At 41.1% G+C, this 11,646-nt stretch overlaps 1 non-coding gene across 1 annotated transcript; it reads right to left on the bottom strand.

The window, feature by feature from the left end:
• Positions 1-9,381: 9,381 nt before the first annotated feature.
• On the bottom strand, positions 9,382-9,452 carry Trnag-ccc. The gene has a single exon. It is a non-coding gene; the product is annotated as a tRNA-Gly (tRNA).
• Between the last annotated feature and the right edge of the window lie 2,194 nt (positions 9,453-11,646).

Genomic DNA, 11,646 nt, shown 5'->3' with positions numbered 1-11,646 from the left:
TTCAGCATATTGGAAAGTCAAAACAGTCTTAGGTGAAATTAAAAGCAAGGGCGCTAAAATTAAGAGAGCAACGGCATTTCCTTTGTTAAATGGAGGAGAAAGAGATCAGACAGGTGGAAAGAGTACTGAAGGACTATACGAGGGAAGACTTCTTCGATGACATGATAGAAAAAGAAACAGGAGTTGACGGGGAGAAGACAGGGGATCCAGTCTTAGAATCAGAATTCAAAACAGCTTTGGAAGACGAAGAATCAAATAACAGTAAAGGGATAGATAACATTCCATCGGAATTTCTAAAATCATTGGTCGAAGTGGCAACAAAACGACTATTCACGTTGGTGTGTAGAATGTACGAGACTGGCGGTATACAATCAAACGTTCGGAGAAACATCATTCACACAATTCCGAAGACAACAAGAGCGATAACTGAAGCTGCTGACAAGAATAATACACAGAAGAATGGAAAAGAAAACTTGAGGATGTGGTAGGTGACGATCAGCCTTCGTTTAGGAAAGTTGAAGCCACCAGAGACGCGGTTCAGACGCCGAGGTAGATAATGGAAGCGAGAGCAAAGAAAAATCACAATACTTTCATAGGATTTGTCAACGTGGAAGAAGCGTTCTACAACGTAAAATTGGCCAGATGATACTGGTAAGCTATAGGGAAAGACGTGTAATATATACGATATGTACACGAGTGAAGAGGGAACAGGATGACCAAGAACAAAGGAGTCGTATTAAAAGGGTGTACGACAGGGATGTATCCTTTCGCCCCCAATGTTCAATCCACACATCGAAGAAACAATGAAGGAAATGAAGGACAGGTTCAAGAGTGCGATTAAAAGTCAACGTGTAAGTATATCAGTGATAACATTCGCTGATGAAATTGCTATCCACAGTGGAAATGAGGAAGAATTCATGGTTGTGTTGATCAGAATGAACAGTCTAATGAGTAAGTCTACTGGTATCAAAACGTAAACCTAATTTTGAAGAAGAAATTTCTGAGAATGTACGCTTGGCGCACAGAATTGTATGGTAGTGAATCACACTGGCCGGCCAGTGTGACCGAGCGGTTCTAGGCGCTTCAGTCTGGAACCACGCGGCCGCTACGGTAGCAGGTTCGAATCCTGCCTCGGGCATGGATGTGCGTGATGTCCTTAGGTTAGTTAGGTTTAAGTAGTTCTATGTTCTAGGGGACTGATGACCTCAGATAGTGCTCAGAGCCATTTGAACCATTTGAAAACTAGAACGGAAGATTATCGAAGAATTTGAGAAGTTGTGCTACAGAAGAAAATCTGGTGCACTGATAAGGCAAGGAATGACGAGATTCTCCGCAAAATCGGCGAGAAATGGAATACACGGAAAACACCGACGAGAAGAAAAAGCTCCAAGCACTATGGGTCTTAACATCTGAGGTCATCAGCTCCTAGACATAGAACTACTTAAACCCAACTAACCTATGGACATCATACACATCCATGCACGAGGCAGGATTCGAACCTGCGACCGTAGCAGCAGCGCGGTTGCGGACTGAAGCACCTAGAACCTCTCGGCCACAACGGCCGGCCCAACAAGTAGAAGGGACAGGTTTTACGTCATATGTTAAAATATCAGGGAATGACTTTCATGGTTCTATACCAGCTGTAGAGGGTAAAAGTTGTAAACAAAACAGAAACTGGAACACAGATAGCAAATGATTACTGGGGACTTAGGTTGCAAGTCAACCCAAGAGAGCCATTCGTCGCAGGCGGCATCAAACCAGTCAGAAGACAGTTAAAAAAAGTAAGAGATATAATCTGTATAACATGTCGTTTTACACAGTTTGCAGACAGTATATTAGTTTCCGGTAGCACCTGATGACGAAATTAAGAAGCCACGTTGTCGAAATATAATGCAAGAAGAATGTTGATGTCCGACAGAATACCTCAAGACGTCAATATCTGCATATGTCGCTCGATGTAACTGTACAATTATATCATAGAACGGCACATAGTTCAACAGATATGACGTCATAAGAATTCAGATGCTTGAAGAACTTGGCCTTGTTTAAAATGGAGCGCAAATTGCCCAGACTGTATTCATCCTGTGTTTCAAAGTGGGTACACCTAACGAATTCCAACAAATATTAAGCAAAAAATTCAGTCACGTAATGCAGCCTCGGAAGAGGGTCGAATTAAGGATTTTTGTGTGGAAGAAGTTAGGGAGGGGCGGGTTGGGAGGAGGTTGGGTGGACGCAAAGTGCAATCTCCAAGTTCCCTAGAGCAAACCAAAGTGTTATTATATGAACTACAATGTCGAGGGGTAGTTGTGGGGGCTGGAGTGCTACACACCACCTCCTCAAAAAATGGTTCAAATGGCTGTAAGCAATATGGGACTTAACACATGTGGTCATCGGTCCCCTAGAACTTAGAACTACTTAAACCTAACTAACCCAAGGACATCACACACATGCATGCCCGAGGCAAGATTCGAACCTGCGACCGTAGCAGCAGCGCGATTCCGGAGTGAAGCGCCTAGAACCGATCGGCCATAACGGTCGGCACACCTCCTCCTCCCTGAATTTACCTCTGCCCAGGAACATTATCTTACGCGGTCATTTTCGCGGTGCAGGTGTTATGGCGTGGGGAGGCATGGAACTGCTTGTGCATACTAACCTCCAGATCTACACTACTGGCCATTAAAATTGCTACACCAAGATGAAATGCAGATGATAAACGGGTATTCATTGGACAAATATGTTATACTAGAACTGACATGTGATTACATTTTCACGCAATTTGGGTGCATAGATCCTGCGAAATCAGTACCCAGAACAACCACCTCTGACCGTAATAACGGCCTTGATACGCCTGGGCATTGAATCAAACAGAGCTTGGATGGCGTGTACAGGTACAGCTGCCTATGCAGCTTCAACACGATACCACTGTTCATCAAGAGTAGTGACTAGCGTATTGTGACGAGCCAGTTGCTCGGCCACCATTGACCAGACGTTTTCAGTTGGTGAGCGATCTGGAGAATGTGCTGGCCAGGGCAGCAGTCGAACATTTTCGGCATCCAGAAAGGCACAACAGGACCTACAACATGCGGTCGTGCATTATATATAGCACGGATTCAGAAAATATCGTTCTTACGAGGCACGACTATATATTCTCAGGAGGTAATGAGTACTATCAACCGGAGATTCAAATTGATTCGATTTTTCTAGATTTCGGTAACGTTGCTGCCACCGTTGCTCACAAGAGACTGCTATTGAGATTGCATACCTGTGGAATATCGCTTCAGTCCTGCGATTGGATTTGTGAGTTCCTGTCAGAAGGGTCGCAGTACGTAGTAATAGACGGAACATCACTGAGTTAATATCCTGCGTTTCCAACGTATATAAACGATTTGGGAGACAATCTAAACAGCACTATCAGATTGTTTGCAAATGATTCTATCATTTAACGTATGGTAAAGTCATCAGAAGCTAAAAAATAACATCTTGGATTGTCGTGTGTTTTGCCGGATATCAGCGTCGTACTTGCACGATATTTCGGTAGCGTAACTCGTTACCTTCATCAGGTCCGACCTGAGACAGATCGGACCTGATGAAGGTAAAGAGTTTCGCTACCGAAATATCGTGCAAGTACGACGCTCATATCCGGCAGAACACCCGTCAACCCAAGATGTCATTAGATCACCGGGAAAGCCTGAAGAATTACAGCTAAAAAATAATTTAAACAACATAGTTGTACGTTGCGAAAACTGGTAGTTGTGTCTCAATAGGGAAAAGTGTGAGGTCGTCCACATGAGTATGAAGAGAAATCCGTTAAATTTCAGTTCACTATCAATCAATGAGCTTTAAGAGTGTTAATTCAATTAAATGCTTGAGAATTGCAATTACAAACAACTTAAATTGGAATAGACAATTTTGTGAGAAACGCAAACAGATGACTGCATTTTATTGACAGAACACTTAGAAGATTCAATAGATCTACTGAGAAGACTGCTTACACTACACTTTTCCGTTCTCTGTTAAAGTATTTCATTGCGGTATGGTATCCTTACCAGTTATGATTGAAAGAGGACATCGGAAAATACCAAAGAAGGGCAGATCGCTTTGCACTGTCGCGAAATAGGAAAAAGAATGTCTCCGACGTGATAAGAGAGTTGGAATGTCAGTCATTAAAACTAAAGGCGTTTTTTGTTGTTGGGAGATCTTTTCAGTAGGCGTCAGTCTTCAACTTTCAAACCCCAATACGAAAAAAAATTTGATTTAAGTGTTCACTTTTTCCTGCTCGTTGTTCTAGAATGGAACAGTAAAGAAATACAGTGAAAGTGGTTCGAGGAACTCTCTACCAGTCACTTAACTGTGAATTGCAGAGTAGTCAAGTAGATGATATAGGTGTAGACGGAATAAAACTGTCACATCTGTTCGTCTCACCGTGTATTTCTTTCATTTGCCTTCTGTACTATACTTCGCGTCCGGTTTCTATGTACGGCACAAAATTCTTTGAGTTACTTTACTTTTAAGTAAGACGTCATGCGAAAGTTTTACACACCAATGTATGTAGTGCTGTATCCTGTGTACCGATTATTAACGCCAAAAACAATTGGCAGCGACCATAATTTGGATTCGTTTCTCTTCCGCTCCTTCTACTTGTTCATAGATACAAGTGAACAATGACGAATGCTTTACGAGTGCTCGTTCGCTCGTGTTCGTTATGATTTCCTCTGGTGAAGAGGGCGCTTAAAAAGAAAGTGAGTAAGCACTTCTTACGTTTCACAGACGCTGGTAATAAATGAGTAACCCATACTGATTGTTACAACTGCCGAGTGTTGCAGAAGCAGGAGAAATACGAGTGCCGTGGCTCTAGAGTTCTCAGTGACGGGAAAATAACAAAGGAAAGTGATAAGGAAGGTAGTTAGTTGCGTTGGCAGGCGACGTGACTAGCTCGTCGCTTTCGCCCACAGCCGTGAATGGTCCCCGTGTTGCCACACGCAGTTGATAGGCTCATTGGAAACGTCGTTTGGCGTCCCTTCGGAGTCGGCGTGTTTTCTTCTCCACTTATCTGAAACGAGCGTGCGCTCTCGGCGGTAATTTATCGGACCATTTCGTTAACGTGCGAGGCGCCAGCGATTAACGACACACTATCCTTGTTTTCATCCACTGCCAAGGTCATGTAGCGGCTTGCGGCTGTCAGCAAAACACGCATGCTTCGCGGGTTGCCGTACTACTGTTCTGCAGGCGCTGCCCGTCAATTTAACCACTCGTGTAGTGTTATTACAGTACGTACGGCGAGAGTTGAACGAAAGCGAGGGGTATCCATTGTTTTAGCGGAAGAAGACGAGTATATTTTGGCCGCAAATAATGTTCTTAAAACCAACAATAGCTGCTGAGAAAAGAAAAGGTAGAAACGATCAGAGCTATGTAGTTAACACATTAAAGTAACCTAATATTTTTGACTCTTTGAACATAATGGACTTAATTTAACATTTATATATGAGAGTCCATTAGTAATTTTGTGCATATCTAACTACAAATCATAGAATTAATGTGGCATTTGACTTCTAGGAAACTAATGTATCGTATCAGGTTCGATCGAAGTAGTTGCGATGCGGAATGAAAAAATTGAAATCAATTGGAACTCTTCTCTCCTTATCTGGCGTGCTTAGTGACATGCGTGGTTTATTTCGGCCAAACTGTAGAATACTTTTCATCGCTCTGCTGTCACGTTCTTATATGCTACCGAATGCTGTACCAACGATTGCAATTCCTACCTAATTTCTTGAAGCAGCATTTGGCCGCTTTCTGTATTATTTAATGGGTCTTGCTGTGAATAACAAGCCTATGCGGCATCATTGAAATTACGGATAGCGACTGACCTTCACAAGTGGTGTCTCATCTTCAGTCACAATTCAATCAAACACGCCGGCAATAATGCAGATCTACGCACTGCTCGTTCACATCGATTGACAGTAGTTCGAAGACGATGGCTTCCGACATATACCGACCAGAGACGGGCCAAGTTGTTGCTGCCAGACAGTATAGTAAACCACGTTGTGAAGAACTTCTATTGTGCGTGGGATGAGAGGCGAACGAGCATAATGTCTTCCCCAATCACGTGCAGTACTAGCACATTTTGATTTATACCGATCATCTGCCGCGGTAGAACTTACATACTAACGTAAAAAGATGTTGTGATAGCCCATTATAGAGACGTTCATGTTCAAATGTTGTTCTTATTTGTAGTGATGCATGTTACATCAAATTAAACCTGTTATAACAGAAAGACGGTACTGTAAGATAGCAAATACTGGCAATAATTGCAATCCACATGATTTTTTGTAATTTCTAGCGACTTGCAGAGATCAGAACTATGGTGAAAAAGGTTATTTATCACAATTTTACTGTAGTAATACGGAATTTCCTTGAATATTCGTAAATTAATTTCATTATATGTCTATAACTGTCTAATTTCACAGCAACTGAAGCAGCCAGGAGATAAAAGACCAGCGCGTCTGAGGGATTGACCGGTTACAAGAAGGGGTTCAGGTACAGCATGGATGGCAATGTTAAAAACGGGATGGACTCTTGAGAGAACAGCATTGTATGGCGCGAGTTTCAAATTGAAAATATTCAATTTCTCATAACTTCACATAAAAGGGATCTTATGATCTTTTTCTTCTGGTCGTGTAGTAGATGCCCACTTCCTGGGCCACATTGATAGTTGCTTTGGGCGGCAGGTTGGACACCCCTGTTCTAGATTAACCGTACAGAGCAGGGTCTCATTTACTCTCAAGATAGTTAGTCTGACCCCCCCCCCCCCCTCGGAAGGGCACACGCCACAAAAATTTAAACAAAAATATGTCTTTGTTTGAATACTGATGTGTTTTCCCTCTCGCCGTCCTCAGAACAACTAAGGTTTTAAGCATGAGTTCATATTTTTACTAAATACGTTGTTCTGGGGCAACATGAGACTGAAAAACTAAATTAAAACAAAACGTACCTGAATCAGCAAAACTGTGAAGAACGTTCAAGGTGAATACTACTGCGTATGCCCGGATTTCCAGAGGACGTTTGAAACAGTGCGTCACAGGCGGGACCTATTCAAATTGCATTATTATGGGGTATGGTCTCAGTCATGCGACTAGATGAGTGATTTCCTTTCAGAAAGGTCACAGATGATTGTAACTGGCGGAAAGTCATCGAGTGAAACGGAAGCCTGTTTGTTATTTCTTACCCATGTAAAAGATTTCGGACAAAATGTGATCAGATTGTTTGTAGATTACGCTGCCGTTTACGGTCTAGTTAAGGCATCGGTGCATGAATACGAATTACAAAATGATTTACGAAAGATATTTGTATGGTACTTGCGTATCAGTGGCACAATACGATGCGACCTCATCGGCGACCTGACTAACCTATGGATCCTGAAGAAACATCAGCCACCATAGGCTCGTTTCTTCAGAAGTTTTGTTAAACTTAATCATCACGGATACTACTTTCTGTTCTCATACTCTGTATACACTAACAGGAAGGCCTGATACGGATTCCACATGCTGTTCCAACATACGCCGTGTGGACATTCTGTTGCTGTTGTTGTTGTCTTCAGTCCTGAGACTGGTTTGATGCAGGTCTCCATGCTACTCTATCCTGTGCAAGCTACTTCATCTCCCGGTACCTTCTGCAACATACATCCTCCTGAATATGCTTAGTGTATTCATCTCTTGGTCTCCCTCTACGATTTTTACCCTCCACGCTGCCCTCCAATGCTAAATTGGTGATCCCTTGATGCCTCAGAACATGTCCTACCAACCGGTCCCTTCTTCTTGTCAAGCTGTACCACGAACTCCTATTCTCCCCAATTCTATTCAATACTTCCTCATTAGTTATGTGATCTACCCATCTAATCTTCAGCATTCTTCTGTAGCACCAGATTTCGAAAGCTTCTATTCTCTTCTTGTCCAAACTGTTTATCGTCCACGTTTCACTTCCATACATGGCTACACTCCATACAAACACTTTCAGAAACGTCTTCCTGACAATCAAATCTATACTCGATGTTAACAAATTTCTCTTGTTCTGAAATGCTTTCCTTGCCATTGCCAGTCTACATTTTATATCCTCTCTACTTCGACCATCATCAGTTATTTTGCTCCCTAAATAGCAAAACTCCTTGACTACTTTAAGTGTCTCATCTCCTAATCTAATGCCCTCAGCATCACCCGACTTAATTAGACTACATTCCATTATCCTCTTTTTGCTTTTGTTGATGCTCATCTTATATCCTCCTTTCAAGACACTGGTGTACGTGAAATACTTGCCACGAGCAGCTGTTCCCTATATATTAGCAACGAGCAGCATCTTATAAAGTTACAGCTGAATCCATGTCATCGTTCCGTTTCATATCTCTGTGCTACATGCCTTGGGTCAGCTCTTAATGTAGGCCTACAACTAGTGTAAACCAACAGTGGTTGACTGTCTTCAGCTCCATAGAGCTGAAAGCGAGCTCTTGCTAAATCTCTTCCAGAGATCCAGAAAGTGCCTAAATACTTAAGTCCGCTTCTGCATCTACACTAGAAGGTAGAAATATGTCCACTGACCGAATTTTAACAGGTAAAATACACCGTGTTCAGCTACACCTTTCTCGTAGCTAGGAGTATTCGGTTTAGGACTTACACTGCATCAAAGAACTGTGAAATAAATACATCCCTACAAAGGAAAGACTGGTACATCCTGGACGCAGATTGTTTTCTCCTTATTAACAGTACATGAAACCATATGATCTTGTTCTTGAGGGTAATGAAGATATGAATGCTTTATCATGAAGCTAATATTCACTGCAGATAATTCATCTTTATACAGTTACTCATGTACGTTCTTATAAAAATTTTTCTGCTGTGACTGAGACTGATGGAAGAATTTTCTATCTTGCTTAGTTGGATGTGGTCTGCTTCTTTGTTCTTCTTGAACATAAATGTGGTGTACTTCAATAGGTCAAAGAAAAATACAGTCGATCGCCAACGTATATTGAGGCTCACCGTTTGTTATAGCAAAACGTGAGGCGGTTTCTCGAAGTGTTCGCACAGATGCACGAAAGAAGAAGACCATTTAGGTCTGCCTTCCTTCATATGTTTTAAAACATCTGAAAATGAAACGGCGAAAGAGACAGAACTGTTCAAGTGAGCTCATAAGAGACGGTAAAGAATGCCTGACGAGAAAAATAAAACAAAAACGTTACCGAAAACCAAAAAACAAATTGAAACATTTACGTCACAGCTAGGGATGGTGGGCTGTATTACGATATATATATTTTTCGTGGTACTAAAATCTGTTTGAAAACAAAATTAATGAATCATTCGCAACAAAATGTCGTAATCAATTACGAATAAAAATACTTGCACTGCCCGGGAATCGAACCCGGGTCGCAAGAATGGGAATCTTGCATGATACCACTACACCAGCAGTGCTACGGGCAATTGAAGTTTAATACAAAATATTTGAAGTGTGTATTTACCTAATTTTCTTTTTAAAAATGCGGTTTTCTAGTGTATTACCGACCGTATGTATATCTCGTACAACCGTCTGCACTGAATTAGCCAAGAAAGGCCAGCGGAAAATAATATTATGAGCAATTAGAAAGCTGGAAGGCTGCTCTTAGATGCTGTTTTATAATTCGTAGAAAACATGAATTTCAGTTTTATACAGGGAATATGAAAAGTAATATTGACAAATGAAAAGGTGAAACCGAATATGAACGGCAAGAAATATCACAACAATTACAATATAGTTATTCATCTTAAGCTCTTGTGTTCGCGTTAACTTACAAATAAATTTGTTTTTAGGTGGGATTCGTCTTGAGGAAACACTTTTTTCTTTCTTTACCTAGATACAATTTACTGAAGTTATAGCATAAACAAAGCTCCTTCTTAATTTCTTTTTATTAACTAACAGGAAAATTTCTCTAACTTACCTCTACATAGGTACTGGGTACAAGCATTTGAGTTTTTAAGAAATTATTCACCAATTTGAAACAGACAAGATTTTTTATTTATACCTTTTTACCATGTGCTGTGGCTTTTGCGTTATAGTTTTGTTTTCTTTCACGGTTTCTCATCTACAACCATACTCAACTGAGCATAGAAAGTTATTTACACAGAAAATTTCCATCTGGATACACTATTTTTAACATTATTTTATTGTATGTGGAAGACAGTGTGTGAGCGGAGGGGGTATCTGTGCATGCAATATGTTTCACTTTTTCTGGTTTCCCCATTGTCTTCAATGGGGAAAGCTATGTACGTTCATTGACACCGTTTACAAGCTATGAAAACAAGGCAGAACCACAGAAAGACGTTTTCAAACCCTACATAAATGAAATAACAAACGCTCTAAAACAACTCACACAGAGTAAAACTACTTCTCATTTGGCAAACAGTTCCATTTTCGACAACGTGGGCTTCCCTTGGGGTCATCAGTCAGCGGCTCTTGGCGACCATCTTTCTTAATCTCAGTGACAACATTATATTTGAAACCATTGTAAGGCGCAAATAATATAGGGTAGTCAAGAGCGCACATACAATGGTTTGTATGGGGTGGGCGGATCTAGATTTGGGCTTATGGAATATTTTTAATATTTTGGAGGACGAATGGCGACTTTTAAATAGTCGTATAAATATTTACAGTTCCTACCTCGTTAAAAACCTGCGTAATACTGACTCTTAAATAATTACCTTGAAAGGAAAACCACCTCACTACACTATTATTTTCCTTTCCTTGCGATGTAGGGGGGGGGGGGGAGGGGGAGTGGGGTGCGCTCCCCTCCCCCTCGACGCTGCCTATTGATGCCCTTATGGGTGGTATGTTGTCATTCGTGTGTAGATGAAACGATATACCTTCTACATGTCTCTACCAGCAACTGTACAATAACATAAACACATTCTACCCAAAAATAAAATTCATCGCGGAAACAGAAAATGATAAAATGTTAGATATCCTTGATCTCACAGAACACAGGCACAACAACCATCAACGATTTTGCATATTCACGGAAATTACCACAGTAGCGCAGCCATACACGAAAAGCCAAAGCCCCCGAATACTCTCAGACAAGCTAGTTTCCAGTAAATACTGCAGAGACTGAATAAAATTCCACTCAGCGAGTGAAAGAAAAGATAGATAAACCGAGTCAAAAAAATTAAAACATAAACAAAATGGATACCTGGCACACAACAACAAATCGATCTCACCAACATACGAACACAGACGCACACAGCAGAACACACATGCAAACACACATGAGCAAGAAGCAACCGCAACAACAACCAAATGATACACTCAGTTACGACAACAAAGGACCCACAGGACTGTCATCAAACTGAAAAAAAAAACAGGACTAAAATAACATACAGAACAGATATCACAATAAGAGAAAGATAAGAACAACATATCAACACATCGAAACACAACACATCTGATATTTACTAGTTGAAATGTCAGGACCGCATTCCAATTTATAACAGACAGACCAGCAGAAGTTTCAGTATTAAGTACAGAAAACACTGAAGCATACTAAAGGGTACCATTTGTCATTATACATTCGCGGGACACTTTATGGCTATGGACAGCAGACCACCAGACAAGAACACCGACCTAAAAATTCTC

The sequence above is a fragment of the Schistocerca piceifrons genome, chromosome 9, assembly GCF_021461385.2.
Source record: "Schistocerca piceifrons isolate TAMUIC-IGC-003096 chromosome 9, iqSchPice1.1, whole genome shotgun sequence".
Lineage (NCBI taxonomy): Eukaryota > Metazoa > Arthropoda > Insecta > Orthoptera > Acrididae > Schistocerca > Schistocerca piceifrons.
The sequence above is the reverse complement of the archived record's forward strand: the minus strand, read 5'-3'. Positions and strand labels throughout refer to the sequence as shown.